At 38.7% G+C, this 25,162-nt stretch overlaps 1 protein-coding gene and 1 long non-coding RNA gene across 2 annotated transcripts in view; one reads left to right on the top strand and one right to left on the bottom strand.

Annotated features, from left to right (window-relative positions):
- Positions 1–25,162, top strand: part of EIF4E (eukaryotic translation initiation factor 4E) — a 109,683-nt gene that overhangs the window by 37,251 nt on the left and 47,270 nt on the right. The window lies entirely within an intron of this gene.
- LOC144304392 (uncharacterized) overlaps positions 17,232–25,162 on the bottom strand; it is a 404,632-nt gene continuing 396,701 nt past the window's right edge. The window contains exons 4-5 of the long non-coding RNA XR_013371307.1: positions 22,182–23,718; positions 17,232–20,098 (exon numbers count right to left, since the gene is read on the bottom strand). This is a non-coding gene — a long non-coding RNA (uncharacterized LOC144304392). The remainder of the gene's footprint in view (positions 20,099–22,181; positions 23,719–25,162) is intronic.

Raw genomic sequence — 25,162 nt, 5'->3', positions numbered from 1 at the left:
TGCAAAATCTACAAACATGTGGAGATTTAATCTGTGATTTAAGAGGAAGAGTAAAAGGGATGGAGGGTGTGCTAGATATCTTCCGTTTGCCTGTTTGGTTTTCCTCTTTGCTGTGTGTTTCACTCTGCTTCATCCTGCCTGCAGTTTACCTGCATTCATAAACTTGCTTTTCCTCTGGATTCCAATTGAGTTCAGCTAACATGAAGATAGGAGGGTAGGGGAAGAGTGAAGTAGGGATATTTATTACCCTACCCTGCCCAGTTTTCTCAGCTTGCTCCCTCTAATAGAGGCTACTAGTCTTGTTTAGAGACCAGCTCGATATACTTCCCTCAGTAGGTCTGGGTAATGGTCTTTCACTTGCCCCTTCAGACTTAGAGGTTGTAATACTGGCCATCCCATCCCAGAGCTAGCCTTAAGGATACTGCAGCATGTCCTGTTGACTTCCTAAAGTTTGCCCATGTCTTTTTTTTTTTTTTTTTTTTTAATTTTTATTTATTTATTTATTTATGATAGTCACAGAGAGAGAGAGAGAGAGGCAGAGACACAGGCAGAGGGAGAAGCAGGCTCCATGCACCGGGAGCCCGACATGGGATTCGATCCCGGGTCTCCAGGATCGCGCCCTGGGCCAAAGGCAGGCGCCAAACCGCTGCACCACCCAGGGATCCCTGCCCATGTCTTATAAGTAATTCCCTTACTGAATTCTCCTCAAACCACCCAGTTTAGTATGCCATCCATTACTTGCTATTTCCCTAATACTGTAGCTGCAGTTATAAGAATCATTAAATATGTCCTTACATTTTATTTTTATTTTATTTTATTTTATATTTTATTTTATTTTATTTATTTTATTTTATTTTATATTTTATTTTATTTTATATTTTATTTTATTTATTTTATTATTTATTTTAATTTTATTTTCCTTAACATTTTAAATCTTGTGAGATCATGACGTATCTTATCCATGATGTGTAGGGCCCACTGTGCCCTTGTGTCCTGACCCAAAGGCTGTTATTAAAACAATCCTGTGTCATAATCACCAATACCTTAGAACTAAAGAACTATAGTATATAGCAAAAACTACTCTAGTGGAAGGCTACAAAGGCCCCATCTCAGATTCTTGTGGAAAAAAGAGAATTTGAATTTTATTCTCTGGGCAACTGAGAGCAATTGTTGGGATAATGAGTGCTGTCATTAGGCTTGAGGTATAAGAATAGTCTCTCTGGACGCCTGGGTGGTTCAGTGGGTTAAGCATCTGCCTTTGGCTCGGGTTATGTTATGATCACAGGGTCCTAGAATCAGCCTGCATCAGGCTCTCTGCTCAGCGCGGAACCTGCTTCTCTCCCTCTCCTTGCCTCTCTGCCTTGTGCTCTCTCTCTTTCTAAAATAAATAAAATCTTTAAAAAAAAAAAAGGAATAATCTCTCAACACTATGAAGGGTGGGCTGGACATAGAGGTCTGAATACAGGAAGATCAATTAGCTTGCTATTGCAATGATTTAGATACAAAGTGATGAAGGTCCAAAGTAAGGGAATTATGGGGCACCTGACTGGCTCAGTCGGTAGAGGATGAAACTCTTGATCATGGGGTCATAAGTTTGAGCCCCACATTGGGTGGAGAGCTTACTCTAAAAAAATAAATAAAATATCCAAAATAAGGAAATTAGAGTGGAAATACCAGCGTGGGACAGATGTAACAGCCTATAGAAGTTGTTACAATTGCAAGAAAAAGCAACTCATCAGGATAGCTCAACTATGAGGTTTGAGGCTTTCTAGAAACCTAGAGGGATAGCTACAAACCCAGAGATCATCCCTGTCTTAGGTGCTAGGACAACAGCCTTATTTGTATGAAACAGAGGGGGCGATCCCTGGGTGGCTCGGCGGTTTAGCGCCTGCCTTTGGCCCAGGGCGCGATCCTAGAGTCCCGAGATCAAGTACTGCGTCGGGCTCCCGGCATGGAGCCTATTTCTGCCTGTGTCTCTGCCTTTCTCTCTCTCTATGTCTATCATGAATAAATTAAAAAAAAAAAAAAAAAAAAGAAGAAAGAAACAGAGGGAACCTCATACCAAGAACCTTGAAGGCCATAAGCTGGTAGCAGTTAAAACTGAAATGAAGTTTGTTGTTATTTTTACTGTTTTTGTCTATGTTCAGAATTTTCCATATTAAAAAATTAAAATAATGTGCTTTTTCCAAACTTTGAGAAACATCTTCCAAATACAAAAGCATTGGACTAAAGTGAAGAAAAAAATAAAGAGGGAACATTAACATTTGGGGTTAAGAGCACAATCTCTGAGCAAGAGTGCCTGGGTTCATTTCTAAATCAAAAGCCCTAGACGCACAAAGCCTTCAAGTGCTGATGGCCTCAGCCCACTTCCTCCATCTCCCAAACCACAGGAGGGTAATATTCATAACACTCAACTCTTATAGAGTTTTGTCCATACATCAGGCAACATTTTAGATGTGTTACAAGCATAAAATCACTTAATCCAATAGACTCACTTTACAGTACGGTGACTGAACCACAGAGATATTAAGAAACTCAAGGGCACATGGCTAGTAAACAACAGACACCGACCAACATTCTGGCTCTAGAACCTGGGTTTGTACATATTACATATTACAGTAAGGGATATTGTCTTATAATGAAGAGAATATACCCATCCCTAATATTATAGGACAGTTTAACAGTTCCCAGGTAAAGAGAGAGTGAGCAATCAAGGAAAACCATCAATAATATTTTTTTGGACAAAAAACAGACTTAGATAGAACTGCTCATATATGCAATTATGAAGAAAAACCCTACAATTATAAATAGATGTACACACTAAAAGAAAGAAAAGAACATATGGGGACGCCTGGTGGCTCAGCGGTTGAGCGTCTGCCTTCAGGGAGTGATCCTGGGTCCAGGGATCGAGTTCCACATCGGGCTCCCTATGAGGAGCCTGCCTCCCTCTCTGTCTCTGCCTCTCTCGGTGTCTGTCTCTCATGAATAAATAAATAAAATCTTAAAAAAAAAAAAAAAGAACATATGGTACAACTGGATGGTAGTTTGGGAAAATAAAGTTGGATTCTTACAACACGTTTCACTAAAAAAAAAAAATTCAAAGATTTAAACTCAAGATATGAAAATATGAAACTACATAAAAGAGAGATTGTTATTTTTTATTTTTTTAAAAAATTTTATATATTCATAAGAGACAGAGAGAGAGAGACCGAGACACAGACAGAGGGAGAAGCAGGTTCCACCCCCGGAGCCCGACGCGGGACTAGATTCTGGGTCCCCAGGATCACACCCTGGGCCTAAGGCAGCGCTAAACCGCTGAGCCACCTGGGCTGCCCAAGAGAGGTTTTTAAAAATATACATACTCTTAAAGAGGTGCCTACCTGGCTCAGTCGGTGGAGCACTCAACTCTTGATCTCAGTCAAGAGTTCGAGCCCCACATTGGGCATAGAAAGAACCTACTTAAAACACCAAACAAACAAACAAAAAAAGAAACAAACAAAAAACCCAAAACCACACTCTTAAAATAAGTTACAGTATCCTAAATATGAAATAAGCCTGTAGCCATAAAACATAAAACTGATGAAATTAATCATATAAAATTTAAAAATTTTTTTTTAATTTTTTTAATTCTTAAAGAGGAAAACTCATCAACAATTAAGAAAAGTGACAAACTATAAACTGGGAAAAAATATTTGCAATTCATGTCACAAATAGAACATATAAAGGGCTCCTTAACACATGAAGGGCTCCTTAAAGTCAATAATAAAATGACCTAATAACCCAATAGAAAAATGGGCAAAGGTATGAAAAGACATTTCATAAAACTAGAAATTACACATAATTTTTAAATATAGGAAAAACACTCAATTTCATTCATTAGAAGAGACATACAAACTACAACATTATGATACCATATTTCATGAAATTACAAAGCACAAAAAGTTTGATAATTTATTTTGTTCATGAGGATATGAATCAGTAGATGTTGTCACATGTTGCTAATTAGTATTACATATTTTATTATGTCCAGGAAATTTTACAATATCTATCAGAATCATATATGCACATATACTTTTACCTAACAATTCTTCTTTTGAATTCTATTCCATACACATACATTTATGTATATGGAAATTTGTCAGAACATTCTTTGCCTTAAAGAAATGTTTAAAAAAAAAAAAAAAACAGGTAAAAGCCTCCACGATTGGCTAAATAAATCACCCTTCATCTGTAAAATGGAATATCTCCAGTTAACAAAAAGAAGGAAGTATTTCTATGTATACTTATATGGAAGCATCACCTACATATAGTATGTGAAAATATTATACATACGTATATGAAAAAAGTGTGTGTATACACTCAAAAATATACACACACCCAAATGGGAGTACACTATATACACTGCTGTTTATCATATATATGTGTGTATGTGTGTGTGTATATATATATATATATATATATATATATATATATATATATATATATACCAAATGAGCGAATTAGTGTATAGTCAAAAATAAACGTTATTCCAGAAATAAGATTGTGGATTGTATACGGGAACATGCAAGGAAATCATTAGCTCAGTACTTAAGGATGCTCACTTCTTGCATTTCTCTACATTCCTACATTTTCTCCATTTCTCCCTCCATATCAGTTTCACCCTTGAGCTTGTTCTTCTATGATTATGAGCTAGCTGTAGCAGTTTATGTACTTACATGCAGGCACAACTTCTGGCAAGAATGTGCCATCTCAGGTTCACTTTTCCCTAGAGTGAGGAAAGCTTCCTAGAAGCCCTCTAGTGGACAATTCCTTAATGACATACTAGCCAGGTTTGGGACATCTACCCAGTGGGAAATCTACCCCTTGAAAAAGTAATAGAATTACCATAAATAGCTTAGATCAGTAGTTCTCAACCCGAGGTGATTTTGCCTTCCAAGGGGCATTTGGCAATATCTGGAAGTTTTTTGGTCACAACTTCGTGGAAGAGTGCTACTGGCATCTGATGGCTAGAAATCAGGATCACTGCTAAATATCCTTCGATGCATCGAATAGCCCCCCACAGCCAAGAATTATCTGACCCCAAATGTCAATAGTACAAGGACTTACTGACTTAGGTTAATCATTTGAGGAGGGACCACTACTGGTCAACCAAAACCACTACAATAACCTTGACCTGCAGAAGGTTAAGTTTTTGAAACACATCCTTTCAAGTTATGCCTCCCCTTTTAATTTCCTACCCTAGGTTCTGTGCCTCTACTTGTAGCTAGAGTAAGACCTCCGCTAGGGACTCCAGCAGGACCACAGGGTTAGAATGGGAGAGAAGTAGGTCATTCGCAGTTACCAGAGAAAGGAGAAAGCTGAAATATGGATCTAAAGATGTCGGATTAAATAAATGAATGAATGAATGATAAAAATAAGTAAAACAAAGATGTTGGATATGCTAAGGTAGTGAGAATGAAAAGATGAGGATGTTTGAGGATATTGGAAGAATTGTTTATTCCTGATGATTTTCTAGGTATGGAGGATGAGAGAGATAGTCACTGGAGGGCTGATGACAAGATTTGTAGCAAAAGAGTGACTAGAAGGTGATTTTTATTGTTAACCAGGATAAAGAATTCAGGTAAAGAAACATGTTTGGTTAGGTAGAAGGGAGATTAGTAATGTTTTGGATTTTTCTTATTTTCATTAGCATTCACCTGGAAGCAACTTTTAGGAATAATTTTTATAGGGCTACCTTTAAGTTTTATATCCTATTTAGTAACAAGTGTCTCCGACTTCGTTAGTCTAGAATAGGGAGAGATTCCTGGCTCACAGATCGGCTACCATATTTGTGTTCCAAGGCCCTGAATATGCAGACAGAACAGCCAAAATCATTTTTCTGAACTTTCCTTTTAAATATGACAGAGTGGGCAGCCCGGGTGGCTCAGCAGTTTAGCCCTGCCTTCAGCCCAGGGCGTGATCCTGGGACACCCAGGATCGAGTCCCATGTCAGGCTCCCTGCTTGGAGCCTGCTTCTCCCTCTGCCTGTCTCTCTCTCTCTCTCTCTCTCTCTGTTTCTCATGAATAAATAAATAAAATCTTAAAAAAAATAAAAAAATAAATATGACAGGGACACTACCACCAACTCCCTCTCCCTTGTAAAAGCACAATTTTTCAGGGAGACTATATTGCAACGACTTCGTTTCAGTTTCTTGGTTAAAATCACAATCCAATTGTGCTTCCCTCAATTTATACCGAGGGACATCTTTGTTGAATTTTGTTATTTTCTACTCATTATTGGAGGCGTATGCTCTGTTTTGGCATTACCCCCTTGAATTATTAAAAAGCCTGGAAACTTACTCAGTCCAAGGAGGTCTGTTCTAATTTCTCAACTGCTCAGCTACAGAGGAGAACTGGAGAAGCAAGCATACCAGTTCGCTAACAGCTCTAGTTTGGGGTTATGATTCTGTCTACTAGTACAAGGATACCTTGCTCGTCCATTGGGGCACAGGTCATTCTAGGTTTGGGACCCCAAAATGATAGCATGTTAACATATTTAAAAACACACTCTCCAAAACAATTTGTGAGGGAGAAAGGAGAAAAGCTTATTTGGGAGCCACATGCTAGGCCATATAGGGATTTGTCCCTGTCTCCAGATGGCCCCTTTCTTCATGGCTAATTCCGGGTAACTTTGGTGTCCTTTATTGCCAGAAAGCATCATTTGGGACCATCTCAATCCCTTAAATAGATTGTAATAAATCAGAATATCAGAAGAGAAGAGATCAAGGTCTTAGTTCCTTTCCATCCAAGAGGCTCCTTGTTTTCTATGAGAATTTGCATATCAAGAAGCATTCAAAAAAAAAAAAAAGAAGCATTCAGAAGGGCAGCCTTTGTCAAGCCACAGAATAAAGGGTATGGGGTGCCCGTGTTCTTGCATTTACATCACTAAAAGCAGCCACTTGGGTGATTCTACTCCCCTCACTCCAAAAAAATCTGCTTTAAAGTGAAATTCTGTCTCCGCTTAGAGTAGTGAGCACCTGGCAATTTTTAAATTTGTTAAAGCAACTGTCAAGTTCTACCTAAACAGACAACGCATTACACTTCTGTGTTCCATTCTCACTGGGTAAGTGTACTCATCACTTTGTATCATCTCGTGCTTTTAGCTTCTTAAACTAAATGGAATTTACTCTCGGGATCCCTGGGTGGCGCAGCAGTTTGGCGCCTGCCTTTGCCCCAGGGCGTGATCCTGGAGACTCGGGATCGAATCCCACATCGGGCTCCCGGTGCATGGAGCCTGCTTCTCCCTCTGCCTGTGTCTCTGCCTCTCTCTCTCTCTCTCTGTATCTGTCATAAATAAATATTTAAAAAATAAAAATAAAAAAAAAATAAATGGAATTTACTCTCTACCTCATTTGAGGGGTATTGGTTACAGGCTTATCTGGACAACCAAGGCCTTAGAAATCTTTGAACCATTCCTAACTAACTTTCCCTTGCCTCAGATTCATCTAATTACATTTTTTTTTACTTTAAAAAAAATATATATTTTATTTATTTATTTGAGAGAGAGTGTGCGTACATGGGGAGGGGAGAGGCAGAGGGAGAAGTAGACTCCCTGCTGAACAGGAAGCCCAATGCATGGCTAGATCCCAGAGTCCTGGGATCCTGACCTGAGCTGAAGGCAGAGGCTGAGCCACCCAGGCTCTCCAGTCTAATCACTTATTTTTCTTTCTTATCTATTTAGACTTCAATGCACTTTGTGACCTCATAAAAGCATCATACCAATTTCATCAGCTTGAAAGTTATTTCTTTTGCAGATATTCTTCTCCCAGAAAGCAGGACTAGTCTCTCTGTGTGTTCATTTCAAATACACAGAATTGGTGACTATTACATTTTATAGGTTCTGGTGTGTTTTTCATCACACATAACACCTCTTTTAGTTTCCTAGTATATGATACTCCTCTATTATTGTTGCTTAAAAAACTTTTAAGGAACCTTGGGTCTTCTATCTTTGTTTGCTATTTCTTCACAAGCTTTGGTATACTACAAATGTATATATAATCATAAAAATTTCAAACATTCTAGACATGTAAAACATGGGAGTCTCCACATGACCCTTCCCCCAACTAATTCCCCAGAAATAACCATTACTAATACACTGATATGTATTGTTCTGAATATTTGCATATTCTCATTCTTTCCAAATATATCAGTTTTTATTCTATTGTTAGAGCTTATTTATCTTATAATATCTAGGTTGGTTGACTAATTATTCATCTGTATATGATCTTAATTAAGCTTTTGTCTTGGTTTTTCTTCTATACTAAATTTACACTCTTTCCTTGGCAGCACATCACTCCGTTCACCTTTCTGTAACCTACTCTTCCCTCTCCTCCAACTCTCTGATTTACATAGAAGTTACTACATTGTTACAAATGCTATCCCTTTCCCAGGCAGAGTTGACTGGTCCAAGAGGAGTATATAACCTAAGTCAGGCCAATTATAACAAGCTGCCCTTGCTAGACTTCATTGGTTGTGGTCTGGATGTGAGCCCATGACTTAGAACCCTTCCTTTTCTGGGATTAATTTAGCATAGGACCATGGGAGTCAGTACCATTATGGTGGCAGGGCCTATAGTATGACAGTGAAGTTTAGAGTTTTTGGCAGCCATGTTTCCTACAATTTGGAGACACTTTGCAGTGAGAGAGAATGAAGTTGACATGCAGAACCCAAATAACAGGAAGAGGAGGTTTTGAAGTCATTCAAATTCCCTGTTCCTGAGACTTAGCTTCATTCTTATCTTTTCTAAGTTCTTTCATCTAAAAGATTCTCAGGACGCCTCCGTGGCTCAGTGGTTGAGTGTCTGCCTTGGGCTCAGGGCATGATCCTGGAGTCGGGGGGCAAGGAGACAGAGTCCCACATAGGGCCCGCTGCAGGGAACGTGCTTCTCCCTCTGCCTGTGTCACTGTCTCTCTCTCTCTCTGTGTCTCTCATGAATAAATAAAGTTTTTAAAAATAAATAAATAACAGATTCTCAAGTAATTTCCCTTTTTACTTATGCTAAGTCCCCAAATAACATATTCTCTTTAGTTTAAGAACACTTCTATTTTGTTCCTACCATCTCTAAAACATCACTTTGTTTCAACAAAACATTTTGAGATAGTTCATCAAGGTTACACAGGATGTTCTGAATTTCCTTTTCACTAATAAGATCTTCAAAAGTTATAAATATAGGATGCTATTTCTTCAGGGAACACTCATGTAGAATCTGGAGTGTGGAAGCCGGATCAAACTATCAGTACTTTTCCCTAGTTACCAGTGCATGGATGAAAACATGTAGTTAGCAAACATACAGTCAGGATCATATCATGTTCTTTGAGTTAGAAATCACTAAAACTGAGGTGCTTGGCTGGCTCAGTCAGTGGAGTATGTGTAACTCTTGATCTTGGGCTTGTGAGTTCAAGTCCCATGTTGAGTATAGAGATTGCTTAAAAATAAAATCTTTAAAAAAAAATCACCCAGGCTGATGTAAGAGGCCATGCAAACATATTCCTTTATCTTATAGAACCATAATTTTTATGGTTTAAAGTACATTTTTCATCAATTCTATTCACCATCTCTTGATGAATTACATGATGTATTAATTACTAGTACTCAAACTAGGAATTTCATTTGGTAGGTTGTGACAAAGTACCTTAATATTAATTTCTTGAAAATTTTCTTGAGGCTGGCAAACAGCAATCATTTTAAATCAGGAAAGATTACTAACCCTTATAAGTTACATATGACCAACAATATATAAAAGAATTTTTAGAGGTTCAGGTGAGGGTGTTTCTAGAAGAGATTAGCATTTGACTGGTAGACTAAGATTGCCCTCACCAGTGTGGGTAGGCATCATCCAATCCAGAATAAAAAGGTGGAGGAAGGGTGAATTTTTTTCTCCACTTGAGCTGGGACACCTATCTTCTGCGCTTGGACATCAGTGTTCCTGGTTCTCTAGCCTTTGCACTTGCACTAGGGCTTACACTAGGGCTTGGTTCTCCTGGTTTCCAGGCCTTCAGACTCAGACTGAATCATACCACTGGCTTTCCTGGTTCTCCAGGCTGCAGACAACAGATTGTGAGTTTTCTTAGCCTCCATAATTGCATAATTACATAAGCCAATTCCTGTAAGTCATGCGTATAGGAGATATATATATTTTTTGTGTATATATATATGTATATATGTTCTATAGTAGAATATTATTCTGTTTTTTTAATGTTTCTTTGGAGAACCCTAATATAGTCACATAAGGTCATTTAATGGGAATGTCTTGTCTTAGCAGCCTGAGCTAGAATTTAGTTGTGGGGATTGGAGACTATGGGTCAGTTTGTCTAAATGCTGAATCTTTACCTGTTCCCAATCCAAAAAAAATAGCTGGAACATTATAAATAACATAAAGTGTAATTTCAGGATTTTAGCATTTCCAAATATAGAAATGAGTAAGCCTCCCATCTAAGTATAATCATATTCAGCCACATTTTCAAACTGTATTACCCTAAAAAGCAATAATAATCCTTTGGGTCAGGACATATGAATTCTTTATATAGCAATTTAGAAAAAAATCTGGAAACAGCTTAAGTTGCCAGATGTGTCACATTGCAATTTAATATTTTTCACTCTGATTTACATATTTAGCTTAATGTATGTACTCAGAATTTTATGACAAGTTATGCCATTATATATTTTTCAATTTATTCATAAATTACAATCCAATCATGAACTTCTCTAGTTCTATTCGATTATTGGTATATATTTTTAAAAATATTTCTTTTAAAATGTACTAAATATCAGTGTTCTTCTACACCTCTATATCAAGTTACACCTGCTCAAAATTTTAAAGTATTATGTATATTGATTTTTGCTGGTTGTACACTTTGAGCAGTACATTCTGATGCGAGCTTGGGGCAACAAGTCATTCATTAAAGGCAAATCTTGGGCAGCCCGGGTGCCTCAGCGGTTTAGCACCACCCTCAGCCCAGGGCATGATCCTGGAGTCCCGGGACCGAGTCCCATGTCGGGCTCCCTGCATGGAGCCTGCTTCTCCCTCTGCCTGTGTCTCTGCCTCTCTCTCTCTCTCTCTCTCTCTCTCTCTCTGTGTGTGTCTCTCATGAATAAATAAATATAAATCTTAAAAAAAAAAAAAAAGGCAAATCTTGGGACACTTGGGTGGCTCAGCAGTTGAGCATCTGCCTTCAGCTCAGGTGTGATCCCAGAATGGGAGAATTGAGTCCCACATGGAGCTCCCTGCATAGAGCCTGCTTCTCCCTCTGCCTATGTCTCTCTCTCTCTTTCTTTCTCTCTCCTTGAGTCTCTCATGAATGAATAAATAAATAAAATCTTTAAAAAGAAATTAAAAGCAAATCTTGGTGGGTCACCATTACGTTGACAGTAATTTATCCCCTGTGCTGCCCAGATCCACTCCTTTTTTTTTAAGTTTTTTTTTCTTAATTGAAGTATAGTTGGCACACAATGTTACATTAGTTTCAGGTATACAGATCCACTTCTTCACAAATATTCTGGAACACCTCCTCCCACATCACAGGGGACCTGTTTTCCAAGGGGAATTTGGAAGTGGTAGGTGAGTGGGAGGAATTACCGATACCACCACACCATCTGATGTCAAGGCTGTGGCTGAGCTTCATCATCTCCCTCCTCCACTATTTACTCAAGGTCCTCTCCACCCTCAGAGAGCACCTGGCTGGTTTTGGTAGTTTGTCCCACAATTTGGCACAGGTCCTTATCCTAGGGATCTAATTCCCAGGGTGCCATGCCCTACTTTGTCCATTTGCCTTTAAAATTAGGCAAGGAAGTGCCAGGAGGCACTCAGGTGGATCTCAAGGAGTGTATCCCCTATGCCCCCACTGCTTTAGTAGCAGTCCTACCTCTTCCAGAACAGCAGGGTCAATGACCTCTCACTGAAGGATGATTCCTTTTGTCTGCCAAGCTGGAGCTTGCCAGGGCAGTAGATGGATCAGCCTTGGTGAGTGAGTTCATCATTTGGGGGCCTTTGGGCGGCCTTTATTCGCTGTCACCATGGGTATTTCGTTCATGCACCCATTGTGTAAGCACTGAGGTGGCTGATGACAGATGATGGCTAATGTCCAGTGGACACATTTTGTTTTCTTGGTTGTTTAGAGTCTCTTCCATAGTTGATGCTCTCTGGTGGACATTAACATGTGGCTCAAGGATCCTCATACTTGTTTATATATATATATATTTTGTTTGTTTGTTTATTCATGAGAGACACAGAGAGAGAGAGGCAGAGACATAGGCAGAGAGAGAAGCAGGCTCCCTTCGAGGGAGCCTGATGCAGAACTTGATCCCAGGACCCCAGGATCATGTCCTTGAACTAAAGGCAGATGTTCAACTACTGAGCCACCCAGGTCCCCAAGGATCCTCATACTTGTATTCACATATGTTTATCCACATGTTCTACCCAAATCCACTTGGCTCTAATCTTTTAATATTTCTTCTTTCAGGCCCTTATCTGGCTGGCTGAGCCATTCACCACCGACGTGGGTTTTTAAAACATTCTAACCCTAGGCCACTTATCTTTACACACAAAGTGGGGGACCCAGTACAGTGTAGTTATTTGGAGGAATTTCGCTCACTGGTGATTTTTTTTTTTTTTTTTTTTAGTTTTTGTTTTAATCACCCAGTGCTCATCATGACAAATGCACTCCTTAATCCGCATCACCTATTTACCCCTCCCCCACCCCGTTCCCTATGGTAACCATCAGTTTGTTCTCCGTAGTTAAGAGTCTGTTTCTCCGTTTGTCATTCTCACTCCTTTTTCCCCTTTGTTTTGTTCCTTAAATTCCACATGAGTGAAATCAAATGGTATTTGTCATTCTCTGACTGACTTATTTCACCTAGCATTATATTCTCTAGCTCCATCCACATCTTTGCAAATGACAAGATTTCATTCTTTTTATGGCTGAGTAATACTCCATGATTGATATGTGTGTGTATATACATGTATGTATATGATATACCATGATATATATATATATATCATGCCGGTATATATACCGTGTGTATGTGTGTATACATGCACCACATCTTCTTTATCCGTTCATTTATCGACAGACACTTGGGCTGCTTCCATATCTTGGCTATCATAAATAATGCTACTATAAACATGGGGGTACATGTACCCCTTTGAATTAGTGTTTCTGTATTCTTTTTTTTTTTTTCCTTTTTTTTAAGTAGGCTCCACACTCAACATGGGGATTGAACTTATAGCCCTGAGATCAAGAGTCACATGCTGTATCAACTGAGCCAACTAGGCACCCCAGTGTTTTTGTATCCTTTGGGTAAATACCCTAATAGTGTGATTGCTGGATCATAAGATTATTCTATTTTTAACTTTTTGAGGAACCTCCTTACTATCTTCCACAGTGGCTGCACCAGTTTGCATTCCCACTAGCAGTGTAGGAGTTTCCTTTTTTTCCCACAGCCTCACCAACACCTGTTGTTTCTTGTATTTTTTATTTTATTTTTTTAAAGATTTATTTATTCATGAGAGAGAGAGAGAGGCAGAGACATAGGTAGAGGAAGGAGCAGGCTCCCCATAGGGAGCCCGATGTGGGACTCAATCCAGGATCCTAGGATCATGCTCTGACCAAAGGCAGATGCTCAACTGCTGAGCCACCCAGGCATCCCTGTGTTTTTTATTTTAGCCATTTTGACAGGTGTGAGGTGCTATCTCACTGTAGTTTTAATAGGCATTTACCTGATGATGTGATGTTCAGCATCTTCTTATATGTCTTTTAGCCATCTGCATATCTTCTTTGGAGAAATGTCTGTTCACATCTTCTAACCATTATTTAATTGGATTATTTGCTTTTTGGGTGTTGAACTGCATCAGTTCTTTATATATTTTGGATACTGACCCTTTATCAGATATATCATTTGCAAATATCTTCTCCCATTCCATAGGTTGCCTTTTAGTTTTGTTGATTGTTTCCTTGACTGTGCAGAAATTTATTTGGATCTAGTCCCAATAGTTTATCTTTGCTTTTGTTTCCCTTGCTTCAGGAGACATATCTAGAAAAAAGTTGCTACAGCCAATGTCAGAAAAATTAACTGTGTTCTCTTCTAGGATTCTTATAGTTTCAGGCCTCACATTTAAATCTTTAATCCATTTTGAATTTATTTTGTGTTTGGTCCAGTTTCATTCTTTTGCACATTTTTGTCCTGTTTTCCTGTTTTCTCATTGGATATTTTTTCCCTGCTTTATTGAAAATTAATTGACCATATAATTATGGGTTTGTTTCTGGATTTTCTATTCTGTTCTATTGATCTATGCGTCTTCTTTTTTTTTTTTTTTTTAAAGATTTTATTTATTTATTCATGACAGACAGGGGGAGAGAGAGAGAGAGAGAGAGAGAGAGAGAGGCAGAGACACAGGCAGAGGGAGAAGCAGGCTCCATGCAGGGAGCCCGATGCGGGACTCAACCCTGGGTCTCCAGGATCACACCCCGGGCTGAAGGTGGTGCCAAACCGCTGGGCCACCGGGGCTGCCCAATCTATGTGTCTTCTTTTTGTGCCAGTGCCGTACTATTTTTGGTTACTACAACTTTGAAATATAACTTGAAGTCTGGAATTATGATACCTCCAGCTTTGCTTATCTTTTTCAAGATTGCTTTAGCTATTCAGGGTCTTTTGTGGTTCCATACATATTTTAGGGTTGTTTGTTCTAGTTCTGTGAAAAATGCTTTTGGTATTAATAATTTTATAAAGTTTTTTATTTATTTAAGTAATCTCTACACCCGTCATGGGACTCAAACTCATAACTTTGAGGTCAAGAGTCACACACTCTTCCAACTGAGCCAGTCGGGCAGCCCTGCTATTGGTATTTTGATAGGAATTGCACTAAATGTGTAGGGATGCTATGGGTAGGAAAGACATTTTAACAATATTTGTTCTTCCATCCATGAGCATGGAATGTCTTCACATTTCTTTGTGTCATCTTCAACTTTTTTCATCAGTGTTTTATAGTTTTCAGAGTACAGGTCTTTTCACCTCTTTGGTTAGGTTTATTCCTAGGTATCTTCTTGTTTGGGGCACTCACAGGTGTTTTTTTTTTTTTAAGATTTTATTTATTTATTCATGAGAGACACAGGAGAGAGAGGCAGAGACACAGGTAGAGGGAGAAGCAGGTTCCAAGCAGGGAGCCTGACGTGGGACTCAATCCTGGATCTCCAGGATCACGCTCCAGGCTGAAGGTGGTGTTAAACCACTAAGCCACCAGAGCTGCCTTCACCAGTGTTTTTTAAGGCCACAACCATGTGAAGCTGCAGTGAACTTCTATTTTCAGCTTGCACCCACTTATTGAGTAGACCCAGCCATGAGCTTTCCTCCACCACCAGATGATCTCAAATAATTCTTCATACAGCTACTATGCAAGGTGAAGGAGATGGGCTGAGGCAACCTGCTCATGCCCTCTGGTCCTACTTATGCTAGATTCTAGGTGTTCAGCTTTTATTTCATAATGAATCATTGCTAGGCTGCCTAGCCTTGTGATTTGGTGGAATAGGTCTGATAGAACCGAGCTTGTCATGGGTAGTTGCAACCATATGGTCACTTGAAGTCCCACAGGCAAGTACTTCCCTTCTATCAGGGTCTAACAGCATGCCAGAACTTGTTTTTCAAAAGGGGTAAAATTCTCTGCTGCAAATGCTGTGGCCTTGCTCTGGAATCCCAGAGGCTTGCATTGGGAGTATCCTATTCCAGTTTGCCAGAAATTCCACATGGTATCTTTTACCACCGTTGACACCTCTATCATTTTAGGTCTTCTGGTTTATCACCATTGTTCCCAGAAATATACTGCTTTTGGCTTACTATCTTAACTGGAGTCAGTGGGGGAGGAGGAGCAGTTTCAGAGGTTTTCACTTGGCCTTTACCACTATGAAAAATCTTTTCTCCCAAGAGCCAAGGTTCCAACTATCAAGTATGACTCTTCCAGTTACATCTTTGGGGAATGGTAAAATAATGATTAGGTGGGTCTCTTGATACCGTGGATTTACTGTAAGCTAGACACTAACTGGGATTCCATTTATTACTTGAATTCCATATGCCTTCATTCTAAGAGGGGGAGCCAGGAGGATTTTTCAGGGCTCTGGGTATCAAAGTAATGTACTACTACTGTTGAGGCCAACAGTATTACAAATATTTAGGTATTCCCTTCTCTGAGGTATACAATTACCCACATAAATGGTGATAGATCCATTTGAGAAAGGACTGGGAAAATTGTTTCCCTGTTACATGATTCTTTTCTCTTGGGCACTCCCCTCTTTCAGTCAATGGATTTTGGGTCTGAAAACTGGCTCAGGTTCAGGAATTGGGCAAAAGATTATGATGAATACATTTATCTTGATGAATACTGAGAAATGTATAGAATTATTGAATCATTATATTGTACACCTGAAACTAATAGAATTTTGTATGTTAATCATAACTGAATTTTAAAAATTGTGATGTTTTATTGATACAACTGCCTTTGGCCTTCTTATCATCCATCATAATTTTTTGATAGTACGAATCAAATCGTGTTCTTGTTAGCTGCCCATCTATTTTGTACCTAAAGACTTCATGTCCTACTATTTCCATAATTCAGAGGGACAGGCCACATTGGCTGCAATGTATTTTTTAATTATCACAAATATTCTTATCCTTATTGATTCAAAGATTAACAACCAGAGAATCTAGATGAAAAGTTTACAGGTGTTTATTATAGTGTTTCAACATTTTATAGATTTAAAATTTTCCAAAATAAAAAGTAGAACAAAGGTAAAGTCTATGAATAAGTAAATATAGAAACTATTGATAAAAATTATTAACACTATATTCTCAATTATTTTTAACACTGAATGCTGGGATCCCTGGGTGGCGCAGCGGTTTAGCGCCTGCCTTTGGCCCAGCGCGCGATCCTGGAGACCCGGGATCGAATCCCATGTCGGGCTCCCAGTGCATGGAGCCTGCTTCTCCCTCTGCCTATGTCTCTGCCTCTCTCTCTCTCTCTCTCTCTGTGACTAACATAAATAAAAATTAAAAAAAAAAAAAAAAAAAACACTGAATGCTGATAAGTTTGTGTGTCCTAATATGACAATATAACACTTTTAGAGAGCAGTGTGAATTCCAATATGTTTGCAGCTTATGAACTGTTTAATTTCATTGCTGAAAACTCATCCTGAAGGAATCTCCTAAAATATGAAAAAAAATTGCTCATGAATGTATGTATTGGAGCATTATTCATAACAGAATAAAATGGAAATAACCTGAATATATAACTGTGGGGAATTGGGTAAAAGAATTCTAATATACCTGCTCAGTGGAATATTCTGAAGCCATTAATGTTACCAATGTTGTGATACACTAGGGAGGACACAATATTACTTATATAGTATTTCCATCAAAAATGCACAAATCCAAAAATGCTGTATCAACATAACAAGATCACAATAATCTTATCAGGAGTGTCAAACTATGGTAAGGAAATAATCAGATAAACCAAAATAAGGGATAGTCTTACTTTCTTTTTTTTTTAGATTTTATTTATTCATGAGAGACACACAGAGAGAGAGATAGAGAGAGAGAGAGAGAGAGGCAGAGACACAGGCAGAGAGAAGCAGATCTCCATGCAGGGCGCCTGATATGGGACTTGATCCCAGGACCCTGGCATCATGACCTGAGCTGAAGGCAGATGCTCAGCCATTGAACCACCCAGGCGTCCCTAGTGATAGTCTTCAAAACAACTCTCTTTTATTCCTCAGAATGTCAATATCTCAAAAGACAAAGAAAAACTGAGAAATTATTCCAGATTAAAGAAAACCTAAGGGTCACTACAACTAATGCAATGCATGGTCCTGGGCTAGAAGAAAAACAATTTTATGAAAGTAATTATTGGAACAATTGGCAAAATTCAAATATTGATTATATATTTTATTTTATTTTTTAAAGATCTTTTAATTTATTTATGCATGAGAGACATAGAGAGAGAGGCAGAGACACAGGCAGAGAGAGAAGCAGGCTCCACGCAGGGAGCCCGATGTGGGACTCCATCCCGGGTCTCCAGGATGACGCCCTAGGCTGAAGGCGCGCTAAACCGCTAAGCCACCCGGGGTTGCCCTGATTATATATTTTAGATAAAAGTATTAGTATTAGTATTACATTTCGTGATGTCATTAATTATATGGCTCTGTAAGAAAATGTCTTTATACTTAAGAGGAATATGCTGAGCTATTTAGAGGTCATTGTGTCTGCAACTTGCTCTTGAATGACTTAGAAATGATGATGGAGGGACGTCTGGGTGGCTCAGTGGTTGAGCGTCTGACTTCAGCTCAGGGCGTGATCCCAGTCCAGGGATTGAGTCCCGCATCAGGCTCCCTGTGAGGAGCCTGCTTCTTTCTCTGCCTGTGTCTCTGCCTCTCTCTCTGTGTCTCACATGAATAAATAAAATCTTAAAAAAAATAAATAAATAAATAAAGAGAAAGAGAAATATTGAGAGACAAGGCAACATTCTAATGATTGGCAAATTTAGAAAGATTTGTGAGCATTTACTGTTAAAATGACTCCGTAGGTTTCATAATTTTTCAAAATAAAATGTTTAAAAATGTTATCTGGTCTGTAACCAATGTTCAATTTGCAATATTTGCAATAAAAAAATCATGGGAAAAGATGCAGAGTTCAAAATTGCATATGCCCTACAATTGTAAAAACATCAAATGTTGGCATGTTGGGTATAGGAGTAGAAGAGATTTTCCTTTAAAATTTTATTTTTCCTTGCGGTGCCTGAGTGGTTCAGTCAGTTGAGCGTCTGATTCTTGGTTTTGGCTCAGGTTGTGATCTCAGGGTTGTGGGATCTAGATCAAGCCCAGTGTAGAGCCCTGCTTTGGGCTCCATGCTCAGTGGGGAGTCAGCTTGAGATTCTCTCCCTCTGCCCCTCCCCCTGCTCATGCAATCTCTCTCAAATAAATACATCTTTAAAAAGTTTTTTTTCTTTAATATTATTATATTGTGTGTAAAATGAAACCATTACATATGATTAAGTGCATTTAAAAATCACCAACCGGGGCACCTCAGTGGTTGAGTGTCTGCCTTCGGCTTAGGTCATGATCCTGGGGTCCTGGGATTGAGTCCCACATTGGGCTCCCCACAGAGAGCCTGCTTCTCCCTCTGCCTACATCTTGGCCTCTCTCTGTGTGTCTCATGAATAAAGAAAAAAAAAAATCTTAAAAAAATTAATAAAAATAAAAATCACCAAGGGGAAGAACAATAAGAAATAACAAGAATAACAATTTTAATTATTTAAAAATTTTTAATTAAAATTTTTAATTTGATTTAAATGCAACTAATTAACATATAATGTATTATTGGTTTCAGAGGTGGAGGTCAGTGGTTCATCAGTCTTATATCATACCCAGTGTTCATTATATCACATGCCCTCTCTAATGCCCATCACCCAGTTACCATGTCCCTGCCCCTCCTCCACCCCCAGCAACCCTCGTTTGTTTCCTATGATTAAGAGTCTCTTCTGGTAAAGTTCTAATTCTGCTCAGGTTCCTAAACCATTTTGAAAAACAAAAGTTTGTAGACGCAAACTGATTTAGTCTGTTGTTCCAACCCCAAAGTGAAATTTACTAAAGTCCAACTCTAAGTTAAAAAGCAAATGAATAATAAAACAAATTGATCTTTGTGTGGGTGTGATTTTTTAATGAGCTAAGCACCAGACTTAAGTAATGTTATTTCCTATCAGATATCTGACTTAATTTCCCAAAACAGCAACATAATTCAAAGTTTCTTTATCAGTACTTTATTTTTCTAAAATGATTTTACTTATCTATTTATTTGAGAGAGATCGAGGGAGAGGTGAGCAGGGGAGAAGCAGAGGGAAGGGGACAAGTAGACTTCTCACAGAGCACACAGTCTATGGAGCTCCATCTTCCCACCCTGAGATCATGACCTGAGCTGAACTAAGAGTCAGATGCTTAACAGACTGAGCCACCCAGGCACTCCTCTTTGTCAGCACTTTAGATTTAGAAAATAGCAGGATTTTCTTCAACATTCTCTTTTCATCCTACAGAACAAACAAACAAGCAAACAGCTTTATGTGTACAGTTGACATAGAATGTAACATTGCTTTTTAAGACAAAAAGTAAGCTAAAATATTTAAAGGCTTTCACTCAAATATTTTCAGTCAAGTACTGTTGATTGCTCTGCCTTTCAAGTATTATATTTAGCCAGGTTTGGTTTTTTTTTAAGGTTTTATTTATTCATGAGAGACCCAGAGAGAGAGCCAGAGACACAGGCAGAGGGAGAAGCAGGCCCCCTGTGGGGAGCCTGATGTGGAACTTGATCTCTTGACTCTGGACCCTGGGATCACGACCCAAGCCAAAGGCAGAGGCTCAACCACTGAGCCACCCAGGTGTTCCTAGCCAGTTTTTTGTATTTAACAAAACACTGTTTTCCCCTTGACCTTTTAATTTTAACAACAGCTGCTGATATTTTCCTATATATTTCCAAAATTTTCTTTTGGATTGTAAAATTTATGTAAAATTTTACAGAATGTAAAAGTTAAGCCCTATTAAAATAATATTGTGTTTATTCACCTTGCCATCTTTATTGTAAAATGGAATAGTTACCACATTTAACTTTCATCTGAATAAATTCTCTCAACTTAGCAGGGGTGGGTGGGAGGAAGCATATAAGAATATAAGGAAGAACTTTTAAAGGTCAGATTATTTTTTTAAGGTGCTATTTCCATAAATTGCCTGGCAATTAAACTAACAGTTTGTTTCAGAACTCTGCTCAAAATGGTATTTTCTCATTTCCTAGAAATCAGTTTTTACAAGCTAAATATATCTAGTCTGTTAATACATCTGGATCAAACTTTTTCCCCCTTCTTAAAACCTGATAATCTCAGGTACTGATACGATAAAGTGTAGACCCTTGTTTCCTAACTTTCCATTGGAGAACTCTGAATGCTATTGTTTAATTTGTACTAAATGCACCTTTAAGGCAGTCTGGGTGGCTCAGCGGTTTAGCGCTGCCTTCAGCCCAAGGTGTGATCCTGGAGACCCGGAATCGAGTTCCACGTCAGGGCCCTGCATGGAGCCTGCTTCTCCCTCTGCCTGTGTCTCTGCCTCTCTCTCTCTCTCTCTCTCTGTGTCTCTCATGAATAAATAAAATATTAAAAAATAATTAATAATAAATACATAAATGCACCTGTAGAGCTGGCAAAAGCTTGCCCCAGGTGATTTCTCATTTTTTTCAAGATACAAATGGCTCTTTGAATATTATTAGTATTAATTTATAATTCATATTAGCAAGACAATCATGGTTTTCCATTAGCTACTTGAAACACATAGGGTCATATCAGAATTTTTAGTATATCTCATGTTTTTAAGCAACTTCCTAAACAAGGATTGGTATCTCTCAAACTCTGAAAATTAAAGAGTTTAGAGGCAGGTAAGCCAAAAATTCCTAATTCACAGATCTCTAAAGATGCAGTTGGAATATAAAAAGGCCGAAGGCTGATTAGCCATCCAGACAATTCCTACAGACTGACATTTCTTCAGAGAATGATTACAATCTAAGGACACAAGGCAGCCCCGGAAGCTCAGCGGTTTAGCGCCGCCTTCAACCCAGGGCGTGATCCTGGAGACCGGGGATCAAGTCCCACACTGGACTCCCTGCATGAAGCCTGCTTCTCCCCCTGCTTGTATCTGTCTCTCTCTCTTTCTCTCTCTCTCTCTCTCGTTCTGTGTCTCTCATGAATAAATAAATAAAATCTTTTTAAAAATTAAAAAAATAGGGGATCCCTGGGTGGCGCAGCAGTTTGGCGCCTGCCTTTGGCCCAGGGCGTGATCCTGGAGACCCGGGATCAAATCCCACATCAGGTTCCCGGTGCATGGAGCCTGCTTCTTCCTCTGCCTATGTCTCTGCCTCTCTCTCTCTGTGACTATCATAAATTAAAAAAAATAAATAAATAAAAGAAAAAAAAATAAAAATTAAAAAAATAAACAATGAGGACACAGAGAAAATTCATTCTGTGGGAGTATTTCCATTTGCCAAGCTCAGAGACCATGATTATAAAAAACAAACAAACAAACAAAAACTTAGTACTATTAAAAAAAAAAAAAAAAACGGGCAGGGGATACCTGGGTGGCTCAGTGGTTGAGTGCTGCCTTTCACTCAGGGCGTGATCCTGGGGTCCTGGGATTGAGCTCCACATCAGGATCCCCGCAGTGAGCCTGCTTCTCTCTCTGCCTCTCTGTCTTTCTCATGAATAAATAAATACTTTTTTTAAAAAAAGGGCCTCTGGGGTGACTGCCTGGCTCAATTAGTAAGCATATGATTCTTGATCTCAGGGTCATGAGTTCAAGCCCCAGGCTGGATGTAGAGCTAAATTAAAAAAAAAAAAAAATTTAATGGACTCTGAGCAATATATGTATAACTATTATGGATCTGGATATTTGTGTTTCCAGTCCTACATTTCTATAAATCAATATGGGAAGATAAGCTTACCATATGGTTGTGAACCTGGAATCAAAGCAAGGTGAATTAGTTGTGAATTAGTTGTATGGTTGGTGTCTAATGAAGAACAATGGACCAGAGATCCATATTTTTGTACCAGAGCACCTTTTCTGCCGAACAATGCTAGAGACAGATCGTCAAATATTGTCATTCTAGATTTCTTTTTTATAGATACCAAGCAGGCCATCTATCACCCACTAATGCAGGCATTTACTCACATATGTAGCATGCCTCCCTGAATTTTGGGTGTTTACAATTTTGTAGACTATTTCTATATACTATTGATTCATCTCATATGCTTACATTTTTTCTTAATTTCAGTTTTAAAAGGTAAATTAAGTTCGTTTTGGGAGTTACCTTATTGTTGCCCAACATACCATTTACATGAATTTTTCATGTATTCTTTGCAGATTATTTCTTTCTCATTATTTCAATGATCTCACTTACTAGACAGTCCAATCACAATCCAGTCAATATTATATAGTGTTAAGAGCCCTGAAGACCAAACTGTGCTGTTGGGAATGTTATTTAACCTCAGTATCCTTATCTATCTCAGAATGTTGTTTTAAAGATAAAATGAGGTTATTAAAAAATGAGGTTATTACCATGGCAAGTAAACTGCATAACATGGTGCTTGGCAAATAATAATTTTTTATTACTTACATTATTAGTTTTCAGGCCAGAAATTTTATGTAGTTTTTAAAATTATATTTGAATTTTCCCAAATATTTGTTATCTACCTACAAATCATCAAAAAAACTAATATTTTAATAGTGGAGACAACCTGCAATTAATTAAACAGTATTTAATATACTCTTGGGTGAGATGCCTGCGTGGCTCAGGTCATGATCTCTAGGTCCTGGGATCCCTGCTCAGGCGAGAGTCTGATTCTCCCTCTCCCTTTGCCCCTCTCTCTGCTCATGCTCCCTCTCTCTCAAATAAATAAAATTTAAAAATATACTCTTGGGTATAGAGCGAGGGTAATGAAGCGGACTGAAGAAAAATAAAGCAAGGGCAGCCCTCGTGGCTCAGCAGGTTTAGCGCCGCCTCCAGCCCAGCGCGTGATCCCGGAGACCTGGGATTGAGTCCCGCATCGGGCTCCCTGTATGGAGCCTGCTTCTCCCTCTGCCTGTGTCTCTGCCTCTCTCTCTCTCTGTGTCTCTATGAATAAATAAATAAAATGTTAAAAAAAAAAAAGAAAAATAAAGCAAAGTAAGGAGATAAAGAGTAATGAGCATGCTAACTTAGGGTAGTCAAGGAAGACTTCCCTTAGGAGATGGCATCAGAACAGAGACCTGAGTGAAAAGAGGGAAGGAACTATGTTACTGTCTCATTTATTAGATGAATGAGTGCTTGTTATGGTGTTTGTTAGCCGCATCCTTTTGGTTCTTAGTCACACTTCTTTATATGGGTACTGAACTATTTATATTTCTATGACTTAGGATGCCAAGCAGATTTTACAGTCCAGGAAGGAAGTGACTGGGCTTTCCATGTGCTTTAAATATCTGCCTGTGATTACACATTTCCCATTACTGACTTAGTACTTGGTTTGTCAGTTCTGTAAATGAATTCAGTATTAGAAGTCCTTTGAAAAGGAAGAGACATTTGGAAGAATCTATCAAAAGAAAGCTGCTATGGTATGGAGGAAAGAATCTTGAGTCAAGAGAATTGGGTTTGAATCCTAGCTCACCACCGGCTGTGTGGATTTGTGTGTCCCCTAACTTTATTGCATTTGTTTCTTTATCTATAAAATGAGGATGATAATGCATAATTCACATAGTTGTTGTAAAAGTCGAATGAAGTAATTGATATGAAAAATGGTTGGTATGTTATAGGAAATTGATAAATGTTACTTGACTTTGAAAGCTTAAAGTATCCTTAAAGCTTATGGGCTAGGGTTGGATCTCTGCATAAAAGAATTCTTAAGCATATTAGACCAAACTAAAAAGTAGAAGAAATTCATGTTACTACAATGTTACAGCATGATAATTATAATTAACATCGAGTGTTCACTGGTTTTTTTTTTTTTTGAGGGTTCACTATGTTCTAAGAACTATTCTAAGCATGTTACATAGATTAACTCACTTATTTCTCACACTAATCATAGAGGTACTATTATTCTGGTACCTAACTCATGACAAAAATGAAGCACAAAGATGGGGTTCCTGGCTGGCTCAGTCAGTAGAGCATGCAACTCTTTTTTTTTTTTTTTTTTTATTTATTTATGATAGTCACAGAGAGAGAGAGAGAGGCAGAGACACAGGCAGAGGGAGAAGCAGGCTCCATGCACCGGGAGCCCGACGTGGGATTCGATCCCGGGTCTCCAGGATCGCGCCCTGGGCCAAAGGCAGGCGCCAAACCGCTGCGCCACCCAGGGATCCCGAGCATGCAACTCTTAATCTCAGGGTCATGAGATCAAGCCCCATGGTGGGTGTGGAGACTACTTAAAAAATTTTTTTTAAATGAGGCACAGGGATGCCTGGGTGGCTCAGCGGTTGAGTGTCTGCCTTTGGCTCAGGGTGTGATTCAGGGTCTGGGGATCAAGTCCCACATCGAGCTACCTGCAAGGAGCCTGCTTCTCTCTCTGCCTATGTCTCTGCCTCTC

Source organism: Canis aureus, chromosome 33 (assembly GCF_053574225.1).
Source record: "Canis aureus isolate CA01 chromosome 33, VMU_Caureus_v.1.0, whole genome shotgun sequence".
NCBI classification, from domain to species: domain Eukaryota; kingdom Metazoa; phylum Chordata; class Mammalia; order Carnivora; family Canidae; genus Canis; species Canis aureus.
The sequence above is the reverse complement of the archived record's forward strand: the minus strand, read 5'-3'. Positions and strand labels throughout refer to the sequence as shown.